The sequence below is a fragment of the Thamnophis sirtalis genome, unplaced genomic scaffold, assembly GCF_051295495.1.
Source record: "Thamnophis sirtalis isolate CommonGarterSnake01/CBP01778 unplaced genomic scaffold, rThaSir2_p1.2 scaffold_3, whole genome shotgun sequence".
NCBI lineage: Eukaryota > Metazoa > Chordata > Lepidosauria > Squamata > Natricidae > Thamnophis > Thamnophis sirtalis.
In genome coordinates this window covers 78541032-78562086 of record NW_028261383.1, presented here as the reverse complement: position 1 = coordinate 78562086, position 21055 = coordinate 78541032, and the positions used below count along the sequence as shown (strand labels likewise).

General features: G+C 39.7%; 1 protein-coding gene across 2 annotated transcripts in view; it reads right to left on the bottom strand.

The window, feature by feature from the left end:
* SLC38A3 (solute carrier family 38 member 3) overlaps positions 1 to 20846 on the bottom strand; it is a 66423-nt gene extending 45577 nt beyond the window's left edge. For both annotated transcript variants that reach the window (XM_087709263.1, XM_087709262.1), the window contains exon 1: positions 20692 to 20846. The gene's annotated coding sequence lies outside the window, so the exon portion shown is untranslated. The remainder of the gene's footprint in view (positions 1 to 20691) is intronic.
* Between the last annotated feature and the right edge of the window lie 209 nt (positions 20847 to 21055).

Sequence of the window (21055 nt, the reverse complement as noted above, 5' to 3'; positions counted from 1 at the left end):
GGAAGCGTGGGACAAGGGATAGGTACATTCCTGTATGGCCTACCCCAAAAAAGGTGTGGAATGTATTCTCTGACCTGCCACACAGTGATAAGTCAGAACACCTGAAGTTAAATGGCTTCAACTCTGCTCTGATTAGAGTGGACTTTTTGTTCCATATCAAATTTCACTAGAGTGGAGCTTTTGATCAATCGTTACCCACACGCTTCTTACAACCTTATTCTCACTTCAGACGTACATTCTGGAGAAGATAATGCAACAACACATGATTTCTTGTAATAGAAATTACCATTGTTCAAAATTCAAGGGATATGGGTATATAAATATGCTTTCACAGACGGGCTTCTTAGTAGTTTAAATTCTTGCAATGGTCCCCCCCTCCCCCATTGCTGATTGAAAGCCAATGTGTTGGTGTTAAATACAGAGATTCTTTATCAGTCATCCTTTGTTCTTTTCTAAATGTAGAACAGCTCCCTAGTAATTAAAGAAAAGCTCTATTTTCCTTTGTACATACAATATCCCTTTCTGTACCATCTGGTTTTTTAAGAAAGCGAAAGAAGACTATGCAGGAGAACCTATGTGGTATGAATCTTTTCCTTAATTTTTTAATATTCCATCCATTCTTCCTCAGATATCTATTTCTTTATATTTCCCTCTATTTCAGAGTTTTTAATCATTCTACTTTGTTTTTTATACATTTTAAAAGAGTCATTTACTCCAAATCATCCCTTATTTTTCCTTTAAATTGCAGACCTCTTTTCTATTAGCTGAACCAATTGATTTCCCCATCTGAAACCCGTATCTGCAGAAACTCCAGGTGTGGCATGCCCCCAAATCCTCCAGAAATTTATAAATTGTCATTTTTCATCTGACAGCAGGAGATATAACTGAATATGTGAGTCGAGTCTAAGGAATCATGTATGAAATATAGTTTTATAGAATTTAGTGAGGTTTTTTTTCCTGATCTACATATTTCCTGTGACATGTCTTTCAAAGGTCAACTGCAGTCCTTCACGTGGAAAAAAGTTTCATAATTCTGGCACATATAAATGCGAACTAAAAACAAGATATTTTTGATGGAGATCTGGTAAATATTTTTTCAGTTAAATTATGAGAAAATATATTTGTTAAAAAGAAGTTAACTTGTCCTCTTTTCTCAGAGTCCACAAGGCAAAAAAGAAAGCAATCTCTTCCAGTGTGCTAGAATTCAGGCAACAGGGCTATGGAACATTTTCATTCTAATTTGGAAGGGCGGGTGGTTGGAATGTGCAGGACTATAAATGGATCACCTTTATATGTGACTAATTAAAACAGCCACATTTGCAAGGTTTGTTCACAGAATTCCATTGCAGCCTCACAGTCCTGGAAACAAGTGCAGGTGCTTTAAATCACAGAAGGTGTGATTTGTGCTCCTGTGCTTTCTAAAGCATCTCTTCTGAATCAGAACATTATATAGCCCTAGTCAAAAGAATTTCACCCATTAGGATATCTATATCTATATCTATATCTATCTATCTATCTATCTATCTATCTATCTATCTATCTATCTATCTATCTATCTATCTATCTATCTATCTATCTATCTATCTATCTATCCATCTATCTATCCATCTATCCATCTATCTATCCATCTATCCATCTATCCATCTATCCATCTATCCACCTATCTATATATATATGTTATATTTATGCTGATAAATAAATAAAGGGAGACTAGTATAGATCTATTTCAAGCTATTTAGCTCTCATCAGCTAGCCATACCCTTGCTGGGAATCGAACCTGTGCTCTATTGCCTCTCAGGCAGATGTGTTAACCATTGAGCTACAGAGCTCGACTCCTTATCAGCCAGGCCATATATATATATGACTCCCAAATCTCTAAACTGCAGCAATAGTTACCATCTGGTTACTCTCAAAGCACTTTGTAGAATATTATTACCTGTGACCTTTCCACTCTCTGTGCAGAATATTTAGAAACACTGAATATTATCCTTATTCAGAAAAGCAGGCACAGAATCACTTAGATTGGGAGAAGTTCAAAATACACTGAGAAAAGAGAAGTCACAAATGACACTATTTTTTGTTTCTTTTTTATCTTGACACTCCTCAAGATGAGCAAATATAGTACTTCTACTCTTGTTTCCTACCACAGCCATATAGATAGTTTGATCTGAAAATGGTGACTGTCTCAAAGTTATTGCGAACTTCCATGGGCGAGGGTGAACATGGACCTGGATCTTCCAGGAGATTCTAATTCAACTTATTTAATTTAAAACATTTATATAGCCATTCATCTTATAACCAACACTGGGCAGCTGGGCAGCTGCCAATCAAAAGTTACAATAACATACAAAACCATATTAAAATTATAAAGTTAAACTCATTAAAACATTAAAAATAACAAAAACCTGATGCCAAGTCAAACTTCTAATATGCAATCATCTAATCTTCTCCCAGGACTTGTGTCAACTACTCCAAAGGAACCAGCTTGGCCCATCTAGCTGTCCTGGCTATTCCCTCCCTCTCACCTCTACCTCCAATGAGATGTGGAACAGAGTTTGTTGCTATGTATAGCAAGGCAGTAATCCCCAGTTGCCTGCTGTTTAAATTCTTATTAATCCAAGCATCCAGGATCTTTGCTGATTGTTGCCATTGTACTGTTTATTGCAAAAGAACATTTGTTATTTCTAGTGGAACATTCCTTCCCCCTTCCCTCACATTTATTGAACAGATTCCAGTTCCCCAATTAATGTGAACATTAATTGGTTGTGGCCTTCATTCTATTCCCCTCTGCTGTTCTTCTCATGAGATACAAGCTGATGCCAGTAGTTGTTTATGAATTAGTTACCCAACTGTTTCATAATAATGTTTATACAATAGTGTAAATTTCACTATATGATCCTCATTAGCGTGAACTATAAATACATTCTGCAACAGTTTCAATGGAATCCAAGAGAGTTGGACTGAAGGACAAGGTATTTCAATGTCAATCATCAGCCAGATAATTAAGGCTCACCAATGTTATTCAAGAAAGAACCTCAACGTGTTAAGATCAATGGAGAACAAATTGGATATAAATGCTAATTTACAATTCTCTACATCTTTCGACCCATAAGTTATTTTTCCTTATTTGCCTTGACTTTTAGATTCAGTGTTTACACAAGACAGTGAACCATGATTCTTAATTTCTCTTAATTTTGCTACCCTATTGCCAACAGAAATCAGTCAATCTCATTTTAGACTGATGTACTGTCAAAACCTTGTCCCGTTGATTAGTTTATGGCTGCTATGCAAAGTCAAGAAATTTGGCTAATTCTATAAACTGAAAATCATTCATAAATATATTTTGTGAACACAACTATTGCCTTTTTTTAAAAATAATGTGAACACTGTTAGGACCTATGCTTTTTAAATCAGTTTTGTTGGAAAATTTGTTTTCATTTTATTTCAGATTTCTTGCTACCGAAGATGAGAGAGGGAGAGAGAGATGGGAGAGGGAGGGAGGAAGGGAGAGAGAGAACACAAGAACAGAAGCACATTCCCTGAAACCATTTGAGGCAAAAGGGAAACTGCAAAAACAAAGAATCTTCTGGCATCTTAAAGACTAATCAATTTAACGTGGCAGAAGCTTTTGTGCCATTGAGACCCATGAAATCATATGCCATAATAAATCCATTAGCTTTTAAAATGCCTTCTTTCTAAAATACATCTTCTGTTTTGTTGCAATAGATTAGCCCTGCTAGCGTTCCAGAAACGGTGAAAATAAGAGGCCAAGCTAGCGTCTCTCTCTCCATCACACATAGAATGGACATATGATGCTATTTAATGGAGACAAAGGAAAAGACACATAGGTTGGTCTAGTAGAGATTCATTGACATTTTGGGGAAAAGTTGATTTTACGCCACAGAAAACAGACATTCATTCATCGGTTTGGTCAATTGGTGGCAGCCAAACAACTTTGCTGCATTACGTTGTAGTCTCCTGGCTAATGTAACATCACCATATACTAAATAATAATTAATATGGTCCAACCTCTAATTGTCTATATCTGGCTTTAAACCAAAGGTGTGAAATTAGAAAAAAAAGTTGAATCCTAACAAACAGTTCAAAAACATTTGTGTCCTGGAACAGAGCTTTTAGAGCAAAACTCCAGACTTTCCTCTTTAAGGTCACCACACTAGCATAAATGGCCAGGGCCATTTAATCTCCTTCTGCATTTTGCCCTTGCAGATTGCTTTTGGGAAAGCATTGGGATTTGGTGTGGGTTTTTTGTGCACGTGGCATTCAGGAAAACTGCTACAAAGCTGCACTTTATTCTCCAACAGTGCATCAAACACTTAGACATTCTAGAATCCTCCCCAACTCATATTTATACTTAGTACTTACTAAAAAAAAAATCTGACCAACAAATGTAAAACTCTTATTAGCGTCAAAGTCTTTGCTTCAGTTTCACCCAGATGTAAATATCAACAGTTCTACACAAACCTCTGTAATTCTTATTTCTCCATCTGTGATCTTTGAGTAATAACAGAGGCCAGCCACCCCTGCAATTAAAGTAGAGCAGAGATATTTAACTGCCTCATTTATTCTAAAATACCAGCTGCAGCCCTCTACTTTTTATGCTATTTGAAGACAGGGTAGTACATGACTTTGCCACAGCATTGTCATTCTGAGTATACAACCACTTGAAAAAAAAGTGAGGCCCAAAATTGCCATTCTTCAGGGAAGATAACACATTGAGATGCATCTGGACCTATCACTTCTATGAAATTCTATTCAAAAAAGCTACTAATTACTAACTTGTTGGAATGAACTAAACCCAAGATGGTGAACCTATGGAACGAATGCCATAGGTGGCATGCAGAACCATATCTGCTGGCATGCAAGCCATCAGCTCCAGCTCTACAGAACTTCTGGTAGGTCCGTTGGGCCTGTTTTTCGCTTTCTCCAGGCTTAGACGGCTTTCCTGGAGCCTAGGCAGGGCAAAAATGCTCTCCCCCACCCCCCGGATGAAATAGCAAGCTCAGTTTGGAGGCAAGCAGTGCGGCACACATAGGGGGGAGTGTGGGGGTTGGGCATGCATGCGCATATGGGGGCGCACTTTGCATTATGCATGCAGCCGCATTTTTGGCACCCAACAACAAAAAAGTTAGCCATCACTGATCTAAACCTTCCTTTTTGACAAAGTTTCCTACAGGTGCTGTAACATCATACTAAAATTAATATGGGAATGTCCTTATGATGAAGTGCAAGCTTGCCACAAATGGCATAAACACTGGGAGAAATCACAAGCAAAACAGAAAGGAAAGAGATAATGAATGTATGTAAAACAGAGGTGAAGTAAGAAATAGAGAACGTTCCTCAAAATTCAGTCTATTTGGTAGGTTGCAGCAGGTAGAAGAACCCAGACTTTGCAATGAACTAATCCAAATTTGGTGGCAATTTTTGGTACTTTTTCTATGATGAATCACAGATATGCATTTATACAACTCCAGTGCCATTTCCCCACCCCCTTTAAATTTAAATTGTATTAAAGATTACAATTAGAATGGTAAAAACTAATGCAAATTTTAAAAAAACTAAAGGAATAAAAAAGGTTTAAAAAGAACAAAGAGAAAGAAATAGAAAAGAAAAAATAAGAATATAAAAAAACAAATATATAAAGAAATAATTTGTTCCTTCATCACAGGTATAAACAGTTTTAGTAACTTATCACCTTCTCTTAAAATACAAATGATCTCTTCTTCCCATCTCTTATCTATAAACAAATGCATAAAGCATGCTCACTTCAGTTCTGATGTCAGCAAAAGTCCATCCACCAGGGATAACAACAACTCTATTTTGATCAAAGAAACCAACTTTATATTCCTTACTTTTATTTCTAACAATCTTGATCTTTAGGTCCTTTGAATTATGTCACAGAACTTTTTTTCCTCTTTTTTCTTGTCCCTTCTCAGAAACATCTCCCAAATTTAACAAGCCCTTTTTGAAATTCAGTATAGGAAAATTATCCAGGTCACTATTTTAATTTGTTATTTGTATATCCCTTCAAATTATGAAGACATATGCCAAGTTTTTCCTATGGCCAGTATAACTTCTTTTCTCATATCATACTTGCAAACATTATTTTAAAATTCACTTTCAAATCACTCATAATCTTGTCAAAACTTGTTCTTCTTTCATAACATCTTTTAAATGCAGTCTATGTATAGAGGTATAGACATTATTAAATTTAACTTCTAGGTTTGTTGTTCAAAAATATTCTTCACAATGTCTAATATTTAAATATTTGCTTCATTTTGTACCTGTAAGTCAAATTTGAATGTTCTTTTCCTTTAATTATAATTTTTAGTTCCATCTAGTTCCCTCTACTGTACAATTTTAAAGTCTTATTTTACTATTATTTTTTCTAAAAGAAAAATCAAAACAATATTTTTCCACAGGAAGGATCCTTTATAATTACTTCCAAAATCTTATTTCAAAGTTATCTGCAACCTTAGTTTGTGTGTAATTTTCTAAAATCAAAGTTTTAATCAATCTTTTGCTGATTATTTTTTAAAAAGTTCTTAAACTTGTAATTAAAATTTCCCAACCGGAAGACTGATATTTGAGTGGGTATATTACCATCAACCCAGGTAGTTTCATATGTCATGTAATACCACTACAAAAGCTGACTGGGTAGATGATGTCATTTCCCCCCAGAAAGAATCAAACTTGCAGACATTATGGAACGAATCCATTATATCTGTAAAACATCTTCTTGGAATGCTACCCTTCAGTCAGGTATGGTCAGGATGTGATTGCATTTATACACTCTAGTGGTGTAGTTGCTGGATTGCTTGTTTTTTGTCTGCTTGAGGACAAATACTTTTGAATCACTCAGCCTGGGAACACCTAAAACACAATGAAGTTGTTCTGTACCTTTTTCAACTGAAATGAATGGGAAAAATGCAGCCCCTCCCTCATATTTTCTGATCAGAATTCTCCAGAGAACTGTCCAGTCAATTTTTATTTACCAAATGATTTGATTTGAAACAAACAAAATCCTTTTGCTTTTGACAATCACACAATTACCAACACAAATTGTTAAAATATAATAGTTAACATCAACTGCCCACTAATTCAAACTGAAAAGGCTTAGCTAAACAAGGTGTAGCATCAGATCAAAAATTAAAATTTTACAAAGCAACTAGAAGGGAAGAATTGTTCAAATATTTTCAAGGAGAAATAAATATTGCCTGACCTTTCAAGATATTCTATTAATGAGCTGGATGGTTATTTCAAGATGAATTAATTCAGTGATCAAAATTAATTTGTTTCCTGCTACACAGCCAGGTTTTCATCATGCAATCCTCATTCCAGGGGTTCCCCCGGCAGCTGAAATCACAAAGAGTTCCAGATAGAAGCCCTGTGGATTATTCCCCTTCACTCTCCAGAGGCCTGGCATAGAAATGGGAACTCAAAGCTACAAAAGGAAATAACAAACTTCATGCGGACCACATCCAAACTGCCCTGCATTATGGTCTAGCAAAAACAAGTCTGCAAAGAAACAAAGCCCCAGGGGTTCTGCTTAAGGTATAATCAGTTGCTCTCGCATGTGGCTTGGGAGACAGCCCATTGCAATCTTTGGACCTTTCAGCTCATCCCTATGGTTGAAGGTGGCAAATTTCAAGACAAAAAAGTGAAGGGGATTTGAATTGCTGATAGAGTCAGCCTAGAGTCATATATTTCCTAGCAGTAGTCCTCCATTATCATAAAGGTAGACTCGACACTAATACAATGATTTAAAATGTGTTCGACATTCTGCAGGGTCTGAAGGTAATAAACAGTAATAGCCCAGAATCTCTATTTATTGCAAAGCCTGCCCATAAAGGCCTGGATGTTCTTGGGGAGACTTCTCCAATTCAGCCAATTCCATAGATTCTCAGAAATTGTTATGCTGGTTGGGGAATTCTTGAAGTCCATACACCTGGAGAATGGCCACCCTTAGCCTGGAGCTTTCCAAAAGACATCCAGATCCTCGTGTCTCCAGCTGAAGTTGCTGGAGAAGGCATAAGGGGTTTTTAGGAGACTGACAGCTTTCAGAAAAGGATTGCCTTTTTTTGCTTTTCTTGGGAAGAGGAGGAGGGGGAAGAGGAGGAGGAGGAAGAGGAGGAAGAAGAAGGAGAAGGAGGAAGAAGGAAGAAGGGAGGAGGAGGAGGAGGAGGAGGAGGAGGAGGAGGAGGAGGAGATCATCATCCAGAGAAGGCGATAAGGAGTCATGAAGAAATGTGTGAGGACAAGACAAGAAGCCACATAACATCGGAAGAACCAGATAAAAGGAATATAGTATGGAAAAATGGAAAGGAAAGGAAACTGGGTGGGAGGAGAGGATCTTTTAACTTCCTTGAAAAGCCTAAGGAAGATATCAGTTTTATAGCTCTACCTGTTTGACCCTGCCCTTTGGGGAGCCAGACATCTGGAGATTCTGTACTATAATGTACAGCTTGGGCAAACTTATTGTAAGGAAGACTTTCAGCTCTACTTTAGGCCGCATCAAGAATATTTGGGGAGCCATAATATATGCAGGAAGAAAAATATTCCATTATACTGTAGCTGCCTACTAGATATTCGATTCAAACTCTCCTTTGAACTTCAGCTTCTGACAGCTATCCAATGTCAGAACAGGATAATGAATGATAAATATGATGTATTTATTATTAATTGTTTATTTACAAAACTTATACATTTTTCAATATAATGAATGATAAATATGATGTATTTATTATTTATTATTAATTGTTTATTTACAAAATTTATACATTTTTCAAACTGAGTGACTTTAAGATGAATAGGCTTTATTCCTAGAGCTCCCCAGCCAGCATTATGGGAGTTGAAGTCTTAGAGTTGCCCAGTTTAAGGCTAGGCTAAAGACATGCTCAAAATGATCCATCCACTTGCAAAGACAGAGAATCAGTGAATGGCAAGAGGCCTGGAGAAAGGGGGAGAGCCAGAGCCACCTCTTCTGCTGAGGCATCAGGAAATGTAAACCGCTAACACATTTCTTGACAACTAACAACTCTCTCTTTCAGAAAGATTTACTTTCTCGTTTCTTCCAGAAAGGTTTCTTAGGAGCTTGAGAGTAGGTGCCATCTTTAAAAATTCTTTAATAATGCCTTGATGAGAATTATCCCTACATTTGGGTTATTCTTGTGGAAAACCTTGGCTATGTACTCTTTAAAACTTACTTTTCTAATCTCCGCAGACTTTTTCTTCCATTCCTCTACTTGTTACCTCAAAAGTTCAAGGTCCGATAGCAGTTAACATTAGGGATTGCTGTTAGTATTAGACTGTGGGCTTCAATGCCTTCTTCTGATTTTTTTTAAATCTCCTTCTGATTATTGGAAATTGAATATCTGGATAATTATTGTGAAGAGCCAACCAGCGCCCAAAATACTGCAGCCTCCTTGCCAGTCTAAATGCCAGCCCACGGTTGAGTTTGAATACACATCTTCTTGTGGGCATGGGTTTCGGCACTTCCGCTGAGGAGATTCTTTGAACCTCTTCTCTTCTGAAAAAAGTTGTGGTTCTTCTTAAGGGCAATACTCAGAGCTCTCTAGGCCAGGGAAAAATAAATTCCTGTGCCTGGATTGGAAAAAAAATGCAGTTTGGTATCTTTCCAACAGCAAAGATGAATGGCTGAAATTTCCCCCAAAAGTGGTATAATTCAGAATTCAGGTTACATCTAAGGAATAGATAACTGCTCTTGGTAGATGTTGCATTAAGTTTTCATTTGTTGTTACGTGTTAGAAACCTTATTCTCTGTTGCTCTTATTTCTCTCAACAAAGTAATTTCAGACTGAGTTCAAGATTTACTTTCTCTTTGTTAATTTCTTGGGATGCCTCTGGTCTGAGATACTAATTATTACACCAGTCCAACACCATCCTGTGGTTTGCTGAGAGCACTGCATGATTATTATTTTGGGGGGGGAAATTGGGGATTCAAAAACCCCATCTTTCAAGTTACAGTGCTGCTTTGAAAATAACAGTACGTTTTATTTATATCTTGCAAGACTGAGTTATCTCCACAGTGGGGAGGAAGGGCTGAACTTGTTAGTCACACTTCTTTATGCTAGAAGGCTAAGGTTGCACAGATTAAAAAAAATATTATTTTTCCCTCCATGTCTACCCTTCATTTGCCAGGAGGGCAGCATGAGTCATGGGAGCCTTCTATCTTTCATAGAGTGCAGTTGAGAAGAGGTTGCCTGATAAAATAGCAATAGCAGTTAGACTTATATACCACTTCATAGGGCTTTCAGCCCTCTCTAAGCAGTTTAGAGTCAGCATATTGCCCCCAACAACAATCCGGGTCCTCATTTTACTCACCTCGGAAGGATGGAAGGCTGACTCAACCCTGAGCCAGTGAGATTTGAACAGCCGAACTGCAGAACTGCAGTCAGCTGAAGTAGCCTGCAGTGCTGCATTTAACCACTGCGCCACCTCGGCTCTAAAACTATCCCCTGGGGATAGGAGGTGGCAGAATAACCACCATACAGCTCCAACAAGAGGACCAGGCTGAGTGAACAAAGTGGGTCTCTGGAGTAGCAACTTTGAAACCTCCAGCATTTTACCTTATTGGCTCAGCCATGCTACTCCAGTAATGTAAAGAAACGAATACAAGTAGGGCAAAGTGCCCATAATGCTGAAGTTGCAAGATTTTGTTGCAGTGCACAAAATAAACAGTGCTGAAAGGCAGAGACTAGCAGTATTCCCTTTGTGCTGATGAGGAGATGAAGTCAAGAGATATATCAAGCTCACACTGGAGTCTCAGTTTAAATTCATCCCTCCCAATGCTCTGACCCAGCGTTCTCCTTAGGCCAGACCCTTTTTCTAATCTGTTCCCCCGTTGTTCCCTTGGTGCTTCAGAAACCATTTTCATCCAGTGGGCATCTTTCTTCTTCTTCTTTTCTTATGTCATTCCCAACTCCAGGTAGCTGGCATCACAACATAAAACAATGGAAAGCTACAGTATTTAGATAATCCATTGTGGAGATTTCTTATCCTCTCCCAAAGGGTCATATTTACTCAGATACTTCAATGGAATTTAAACTCCATTAGAAAATATTGCTAGGATAACATAAAACATTTTCTCTGTGGGAAGGGAAGACACTGCCTTGCCATCCTCTCCTCCTGTGCTCGAAAATGCAGCTCACTTAAAAAGACAGAGAGAATTTGCCCAAATGAGCAGCTAACTGAAGGCTTTCCTCCAATCAACCCAGGAAACCCAACTTCATTCCTACATCTTCTGCTACCCTTCAGTCATCTTTGTGTGCTTTCAGATAACTTTTAGCACTTGCGGTCAAAAGATATTGGGCAGTTACCTTGTCTCTCCCCTCTTAATGGGTTTTCTAGGAAAGGGGCAAAAAAAACCCATAAGGTAGTACAGACGTTTCATGAATGGAAGACTCTTACTGTATGTTTTAGCCCCCATAAAACTAATGGGGCTTTGGAACACTAAAAACCATATGTGGAATCTTGTCTCTAGTCATATGCCATAATCCATCAGGAGGTAATTTTGACTATATACAATGTAGTGTGTGGCCATATAGCCTGATTCCTTGAATCTTCCCAACTGATTTGCCATAGCGAAAAGTCTCTCCACTGCAATATTCCCTTGCTTTCCTCTCTTACTTTCTGTTTGCTGTACCCTCTAATAATTCTATCACTGCAGAGTGTTAAGCCGGAACTGTGTGCAGTAGACAAAAGAGCCAGGTGGCTGAATCACATCACTGACTGATATTCTGGGAGCGATACTCTCTCTTCCAATAAAAGGAGGTTAAAATATAGGGAATAAAAATCCTCCAAATGTTAATGTTTATCTTAAACATTTTATCTCTATGCCTCAGTAGTACCTGTTCCATTGCATTCCCAATTGTCTCTCATTCTTATATGAGCTAACACTCCTATTCTCAATATAGAAGATGAGCAACATATATGTAAGTGGAACCTTCTGTGTCCCAAAATTTAAGCCATCTTTTGAATATTGTTCTATATCAATCCATGCCATTACAGGTATTGGGCAATAAAGACAAAGATTCACACTTCTGCTCTACAAGGTAGTATTGGTCTTTCTTTGATCATGCCACATGCTGGCTAAGTCTGCTGGAAATGAGAGCCCAGCCACACCTGGAGTGCCACAATTTGCTCATCTCCGAACCAATTCTTGGAGACACGGTTTTGAACTGGTTGTAAAAAAAAATGAACACATTCTCTCATGACTTAGTCATCCATACAAAAACATGCCTTTGTTATAAAAAACGTGAAAATGAGAAGTTCTTAATGCAGCCATTGAGCAAGGAAGTTTTTCACATCCTAATTAAATACATTATTTTAAATTATTAAATTATTTTAATTTTTGTACAGTTTGATGTAAACTGTTCTTTACTGAGTTGCAAGTTAACATGATCTTGGGAACAGGGGTTTTGCTTCTTAACTGCTCATCAAACATTACTGGATGGCACAAGAAACAAAACACAGTGGGGGGGGGGAAGGAAACATGGCACTTTTAAAAACTTTTCATGAAAAATCAGGTGAGAGTCAGAAAAGAGACCCCAGTGCATGAACCTACTCTGAAATGGATATATTATTAAGGCAATGTTTCTTGCTTTCTTGATTTATTCAGTCCATAATTGACAAACTTAAGGGCATCCACCTGATCTCAAAGCAGAGGTCACTTAGCCTGCTGTGGCCATAATGATTAGTCTCAGCTTGCAGCCACTGAGAAGTATGAAGAAAGAAAACATGCATCTTCTCAGATCTCCATTTTCCAGGATGAATAACACAATTCATGCATAAGTATCTGGATATGATTCAAGAGCAGATAACAGCAAACAGTAACAGAAGGAGAGAGTGCTTAACCCATTCTTCACCTAGTGATCTCTGCCCCCCATCCTGCCCCTTCCCCAACTTTCAAAATGTTTGTTCAGAAATTCAAATACTTCACTTAGATATTGATAGAGGGAGGTTGTAAAAGAGGAACCAACCTGAGAGAATGCAGATCAAACACTAGGTGCACATGCAGTATATGTGAGGCTGCTGTTGTCGGGGTTTTATTGGTTAGGATTATGGTATGCTGACTCTGAATGAACAATATAATGCAGAATATCAGAAGACTGCCAATTGCCTACATTTCCCTGAAGTAGAAGATTGGAAAAGAAAGGCCTGAAATGTAATTAACATTGCTAAAATTAAAGAGGCAGTGTGCCTCTGCTCACACCTTTTGCCATGAACTTCCAATATGTGCTGAAGTGAAGGCATACTGCAGTGATTGCACAATCATTAGTTTGTAAAAAGGCAAAGGTAGTCTATGCACTGGACTGCATACATAAGAGCAGAAGAGTTGTGTCCAATTAGGCCCATAACCTCTCTAGGCCAGCATCCTGACTCCAAGGAAGTCCACCAGATATCTCTGGGTAGTAGGACACCAGGCAAAAACTGCCAGTCTGATCCTGCTTCCCAGCAACTGATATTGGAGAGGCATGCTGCTTTCTCTCTCTCTCTCTCTCCCTACCACTCACATTCTTGGTGATCAGCTGACAGTGAAAACAATACTCCCTTCAGATCGTCAATTAGGTCTTGGCCTGTCTTGCTGATTCCCAGCTCTTCTGATGCTATTGACTTCAGATGCCACTGCACCAAAATAATAGGTCAGATGAAGACCTTCTGTTTTGCTCTGGGTCATTGTTCTACTTCCCCCCCCTGGCGCTGCTTCCGGGTGCCAAGAAAGCCATGGAGACTGGAAAGGTGACATCAGTCCTCACGTCCCCAACTGCCCTTTGGGAAGGAACATGAGTTCTTCTATGCAGTGCCTAGAAATCAAGGTTTTATGTAGAGAAGGGTATAGTTATTGTACTCCATATCATGAGAAACTGTAAAATAATGATGAAAAATGCATGGAGGTATCCAAACTCTTCTAGCATTTACAATCAAAGCTATGCTAGCATCAAAGGTTGCACTAAATAAATCTAGTTCTAGAGTTGGATTAGGGAAAAAAGGGTACTAAAATGATGCCAGTAGTGAACATACTGTAAGCCTTGTTATAAATACCTAGCAGGATGTTCACCCATCTAGTCAATGCCAAAATCTTTTAACAACCAAAAAGATGTTTGTAGATGAAACATGTGTTCAATGGTTGCCTTGCCTCATTTCAAGATTTTTCCCCCGGAGAACATGAATATCATAATCGTGTGTTGGAGCATTTTTATCACCTCTTCAATCTTATTTCTTACCCCGCCACTATCCCCAAATAATGAGAATATCACAGAATAATAGATGTGCAGTAACTTTTTGTCTGAAAGCACTGGAAAGAGAGAAAAGTATCTCTTCTAACCTTTCTCTAAAAGTAAGAGTTTCCATGGTATGAAAAACAGAAACTCTATAGGGCGCTCTCAGAATACTGTTAGTCAAGAGCTAGCAAAAAAAGGAGCAAAATAGGGCTAATCCACAGAAAACAGCTATATAAATGCCCAACCACATGGCAGAAATTTGATTGTCAGCCACAGCCTTCTCCAGTCTGGTGCCATTCAGTTGTGTTCAACTACAATTACCATAATGCTCAGCCTGCATGGCCTTGCACAGGATAAAAAATGCCCGAGAAATTATCTTCCTTTAAGGAAGATGACAAATGGTACTTTATCATCACAGAAGTTAGCTGTCTTCAGCCTCATGAAACCAAACAGGATAACTTTCTCTCATCCCAGGTCTTTTTGTGGTGATTGGTATCTAACCACATGCATTTAATTTGGGAAATAAATATGGGATTGAATGGGTCGAACATAATTTCCTGGAGTTTCTCTTAATCAATCAACATTTCCTCAAATGAGGAAATAATCTTTTGCCCCAATCTTGGTCACTTCACTGTGTGCCAGCTTCTCTTTCAACTTCTGAATTTTATTATGGGAACAGAACTTGGATGAAAAAAAGAGAATTTGGACAAAAGGGTTTACTGATAGCCTGAAAAAAGTAAACGGACTGAAATTATTATTTAAATAGGTGCTTTAAAAAGTTTTTAAAAGAGTTTCAATTATTGATCTTAATCTTTAATCAATGTAGTTTAGTGATATTGCCGGCAACGATTGGATAGAGACAGGAAGTGAAAACCAAGGAGTTACTGGGAAATAGCTGCGTAAAAATCAACAGGTGGCAGTAGGGAGCACATCGGTGTACTGTATAGCAAATGGAGCCACTCCTACACAAATGCACAGCATCCCTAGCTTCATTGTCTTGCCAGGTATAACACAGCTTTAAAAACAATGCCCTGGATAAACAGGCCAGAACTCTGAATTAATACTTTATTTTCTTAAGCATGTACCAAAGGAAAAGCCCAGACTGGAATGGGTTTGTTTCCTTCAGAATTTATGTGCCTCTAGCTGCATTTGTTGGGATGCTACTGCTAGCTTCCCTTTCCATCATGCCAGCTCCCTGACAAACATTTACAACCTACCAGGATTGGTTTTTCTTCTAAACTGGTTTTCCAGTTTCATTATTGAGTTTAGTTCCTACCGCGAGTCATTATTGGTGCAGAAGCAATCTATTTATATTTTCTTAGCATGGCATCTTAAAAAGAAAATATATAAGAATAGTAGACAGAGTGCCAGCACTCTTAAAACTGACCCCTGGTTTTGTGTGGTGGAAACAGTCTGGGATTGTTGCCCTGGCATATTATCTTCAAAACACTAAAATTTGAGGGAAACTGCACAATCGATTCACGTGAGAAACAGTGTTGATATTGTATGACACCCTAAATATGAGAAAGAGTCCATGTCAAATGTTTTCTTGTAATTAGAGAAGAAAACCATCATTTAAATTGTGAGAAAGCTAGGGTCTCCTTCTGCCACACCAATCCCTGGCTTGTTCTACCACACCATCTGCCTGCATCTGGCTGAGAAATAAACATGTGGAATAACATTTTGGCTGTGACGACAAGAGAATGAATGAATGAATGAATGAATGAATGAATGAATGAATGAATGAATGAATGAATGAATGAATCAGATGACAAGAGCCACAGGAAGAGTCATTTGAAATTACTGACAAGCATCCTATCCTCCAAGAATAATCTTTGATTGTTCCCAGAAGAAAACAAATGTCTTTTGCTTTGTTACCAGGCAGTAAAATATCTAAGTGTAATATTGGCCTTTTGGGGAGGTGGGGTGGGGACAAGCAACTTGTCTTCCCATAAAAAAGCCAAAGTAGTACTTCTGTTAAATTAAGAACCTACAATACAGTCAGGAAGTCACCAGGAAGCTTACTTTCTTGGGATAAATCAGTTGCTAATTGAAAGAGATTACAAACTTATTCTTCTAGAATCAACAATTTTTACCTTAGGCTCAAATTTGCTAATATAGCGTAATCTCCTGTATTCCTGTTAGTGCAGCACTAACAGTAGCTATATGCAAACAGATGTGCAAAAAAAGAGATTTATAAAACTGACTTCTTACTTTTCAAGATTAGGAGGCAAGACAACATGATTCCTTATTGTGTATATGTCTTTTGAAAATACAGGTACCAACCATTTGAAGTTACAACAGCACTGTGTGACTTATTATGACTGGTTCTTGCGCTTATGACCATCACAACAGCATCCCCATGGTTGTCTGATTGAAATTCAGGTGCTTGTGCTTAGCAAACGGTATGTATTTACGATGGTTGCAGTGTCCTGGGTCATGTGATCACCATCTGCAACCTTCCCAACCAGCTAGTACTATCAAGTAAAGTCAATGGGAGAACCTGGATTCACTGAACAGCTGCATGATTCACTTAACAAGTATAGTGGTTCACTTAACAAACATGGCTAAAATGGTCATAAAATCACATTTTATCAATCACATTGAACAATTGCCTTGCTTAGCAACAAAAATTCTAGTGTATTTGTGGTTGTAAATGGAGGACTACCTGCATAGCTATCATAGATTTCATTTTGCAAGCTTTTTCTTCTGTTTATTCTATGCCCTGTGTAACCCAAGAGGTACATTTACACTGGTAAGTAAATGGGAAAAAGTCATCTGACAGTGTAGGGGGGGAAAGCCCACCAGAGAAGGCTATGTGTTTCCTTCATGTTTTCACAGTTTTATTAATTTATAATATGACATACAAAAATAATTCAAAGAAAGGGAATATTAGGTAAATTAGGACAAGAAAAAGGGAAGTGGATAGTGGGGGAAAGCAAGGGGAAAAGGTGCAATATAATAAGGCATTAAGATCTACCCTCAACTTTTTACTTTTTCATAATAATAGAAACTAGCCATTTCTATAACAACAAATCTATCAAATCGGTAAAACCCAAAATCAAAGTTTTGGTTTTTTTCCACCTCAAGCACATAGTCCAGAAGTGGTTTCCAAGTAGAAATGAAAGCATTTGTATTTTTTTTCTTTGATCAAAAACAGTCAATTTAGCCATTTCTGCTAACTATGTGTTTCCTCCATGATACAAAAACAGCACCACTAAGGCAAGCTCTCTCTATATTCACCCAGGGCATGTGCTTACCACTGTCTTCCTACCCAATCTGTCCTCTGGTAGAACTCTGTCTTTCCCTTCCCAGGAACAGAGCATAGCAAAGTGTGCGGCTAGACTATTAGCAATGTCTCAAGCAATAAGGATGTGAAATGTGAGACTTTCCGTAGTCTACAACAGAAGAGGATCTCTTGTCTCCCAAACTTGACAACCCAGGTGGGGTTGCAGAATATCCAACTCTTCGTACTTTATGGCTTTGTTCAAACTCAACTCTACATTACAAACCCTTGATATTTGATCTGTTCTGCAAGAGTTGCCAGAAGCAGGAATTAGACGTCACTTTCTTGCCCAAATAAAAGTTAAATTGGTAAATGTGGGTTGTTTTTAAACTATTATCTTCATCATTTCAGCCATTATCTATCCACTGCAGGATGAAGGCCTCTTCTGCATGTTTCCAACCTATACGGTCCTGAGCTTTCTTTTGCCAATTGGCCCCGCAGTACTTGCTGATGTCATCGATCCATCTTGTTTTAGGTCTCTTTCGTGGACGCTTTTCATTAATAAAAGTCAGCAAATGCCAGATACACCTGTATCTTCTCAGATATCCCAGCCTCTTAGCAGACAACTTTTTCCAAAGTTTCACCATAACAGTACATTATATATTTAAATATGGCTGAATGTCTTAGCCATGAGATTAGTATATCATTCATCCCATTTTGCACCACTTTAGAGGACTTTTAGAGGAACTAATCTGACATAGATATTTTATCTGCATACAGGTTGGAGCAGGAGATGCCACCCAAACATTCACACCCAAGACATCACTTTACGCGGTGCGTACCAAGTAAGTGAAGTATTCAGACTTCACTTTAGCAAACTTTACAAGAACCATATACAGTAGGCTGACATCTTTATTCCATATTGATTGAATATATGAGGGTTTTGCTTATGGATGGTGCCGAAGTGAGATTTTAACTGATAATTTCTTTGTCAGTGTATCAGTTCAATGCACGGCAAAGAAATGGAGCTGGAAGAAAACCTTGGGAATCCCACGTCCCAACCTCAGGTTCTTTGTCATGATGTACAACAGTTACATTATTACTGAGAATTTGGAAGCTCTGGGTTGGATTATTCTGGTTGATCCTAGAATATTTTCTTTCTACTTTGAACTCTATCAGACAAATGAGAGGTTTCTACATAAGACAAATAAATAAATACTTTAGCTCTCCTGCAATTATTTAATATTTAAGGGGACACAGTGGCTCAGTGGCTAAGACACTGAGCTTGTTGATCAGAAAGGTTGGCACTTTGGTAGTTCGAATCTCTAGCGCCGCATAATGGAGTGAGCTCCCTTTACTTGTCCCAGCTTCTGCCAACCTAGCAGTTGAAAAGCACGTAAAAAATGCAAGTAGAAAAATAGGGACTACCTTTGGTGGGAAGGCAACAGTGTTCCGTGTGCCTTCAGCATTTAGTCATGCTAGCCACATGGCCACGGAGACATCTTCAGACAGCGCTGGCTTTCGGCTTTTAAACGGAGATGAGCACCGCCCTCTAGAGTCGGGAACGACTAGCACATATGTGCGAGGGGAACCTTTACCTTTAATTATTTAATCTGTGGGTGCTTCCTGACCAAAGGCTATGGAATACAAAATACACTGAGGTGTTCTATTTCTTTCCCTTCTTAACTGATTTTTGTGGTGTTAGGAGAAAACACTAACATTTAGAATAAAAAATTTGCTTGTTCCCACTCCATACAACTCTGTGAGTAAAATAGTGCTTAAAGCCTTGTCTGGAAGCATTGACTGTTCTGAGCTTTAGGCAGTGTATTGTTTTGCTTTGATCCACTATACATTTGGGATTATAGGCTCAGGGGTCAGGAAGGCAGCTGTCATGTAGAAATGACTAGTGTTCAAAGATAAGGGGAAAGTTTGGGTGAAACTGACAAACTGGCTTTATTCTACCAAATCCTTGTAGTCTTCTAAAACAGTTAACTACAGAGACGGCCACAAAAAGACAACCTTCTCTCTTCCAACCACCTTGTAATCTGAAGCCCAGAATAGACCCTATGTCATTCCTGTTCATAAATATTGGGATTGTTTCAACAGTTTTCCCAAATTCACTGATAGTTTTTCTGCTCTGCATCTCTGTAGAGCAAGCAAATTTCTTTTTATAGTTCTTAGACAGAACATAGAAGGTGGGGACACATTACTCTCCCTCCCCACCATCAGGGTGAGATGAGCTATGGTAGGAAATAACAAGGGACCCTACACATCAGAGGACACTCAATAAATGCTGTGGCCACCGGTGGTGGTGGAGAGGGTCACACTGGCAAGTGTATGCCTGGGTCAGTGCAAGGATGTCTCAAGATGACCATCGATTCATACTTTTGAACCAAGAAAGATGTTCGCTTGTGTAGGTGACCTTCCCCATAAAGGAGGAAGCGGACTGGGCTCCTGGAGTCCTTTCTGGAGTCCTCATTGACTCAAGCGATCAAATCGCAAGGCTAGAAATTCAATAAGCTCAGTTCTATTTCCGTCCCTCTTTTGATGGCTCAGATGACCGTGGCGGCGTTGCACAGGAGTTAGGCACAAACTAATCCCGTTATCACCACCACTGTCTGGCTAAAATCCGAATAGGAAAGTAAGGTACACGTTAAGGCGCATTTCTTAGGGGAAAAGTTTTGGGAGAGAGCGCGCGAGGAGGAGAAGGATGCTGGTTCGGAGACAGAGGCATAACATCCCGGGGAGTCCAACATTTGCTCAACGGAGTGAATTCCACGCACGAGACCCCCCACGGATTAACCCTCATTTCCCCGAACCGAGAGGCCACGTGTCGCTGCTGACCAAATCTCCGGTCAAGAGAGACGCTCGGCGGCGTTTGGGGTGCTGCGCGGGCTCCAGCGCTTCTCCACCTGAAGTGCGCGCAACCCCGGAGCCGCGGTCGGAAAAACTAAAGCGACGCTTGTTAGGAATAGGCGGCAGGGGTGGAAGAGGGGTTCGGGCGGAGGAGAGAGAGAGCGAGAGAGAGAAGAGAGAGCGGCACCACAGCGGGACCCGAAAGTCGCTGGAAAGTCGAAAGGTGTCGGCCAAGCGCGGGACAAAGGCATCCCTGCCGCCGCCCCCACGGCAAATTGGCGCCCGTTGAATGAGGAAGGGAAGGCGAAGCGTCCACGGCAGCGGGGTAGTCGCGGGGCGCTGACTTACGTTCCTGGGGTTTTTTTCTCGGCGACGCGCGCTCGGGCAAAACTTGGAGGGTCCCTCGCGAAAGCTCGGCTCGACTCGGCGGCTGCCCTGCTCGCTTGTTCGCTTGCTGAGCTCGCGGATTACAGCGCCCTGCCAATATTCCCCAATGGAGGGGAAGATTAAGGCCAGCTGGGCCCGCCCCTCCGGTCACCTCCAATCTCCGCGGCCGCTGGAAGAGCGTCACTCGCGCCCCCTCGCCCGGGTCGGGCAGGAGGCGAGCGGAGGGCGGGGGCGGGGGCAAAGGGGCCGGCTCCAGGCCTTGAGCAGTCAAGCGGGGCCAGCGTGCTGGCCGGCAGAGGAGGGCTTCTTGCCCGCCCTAGCGCGG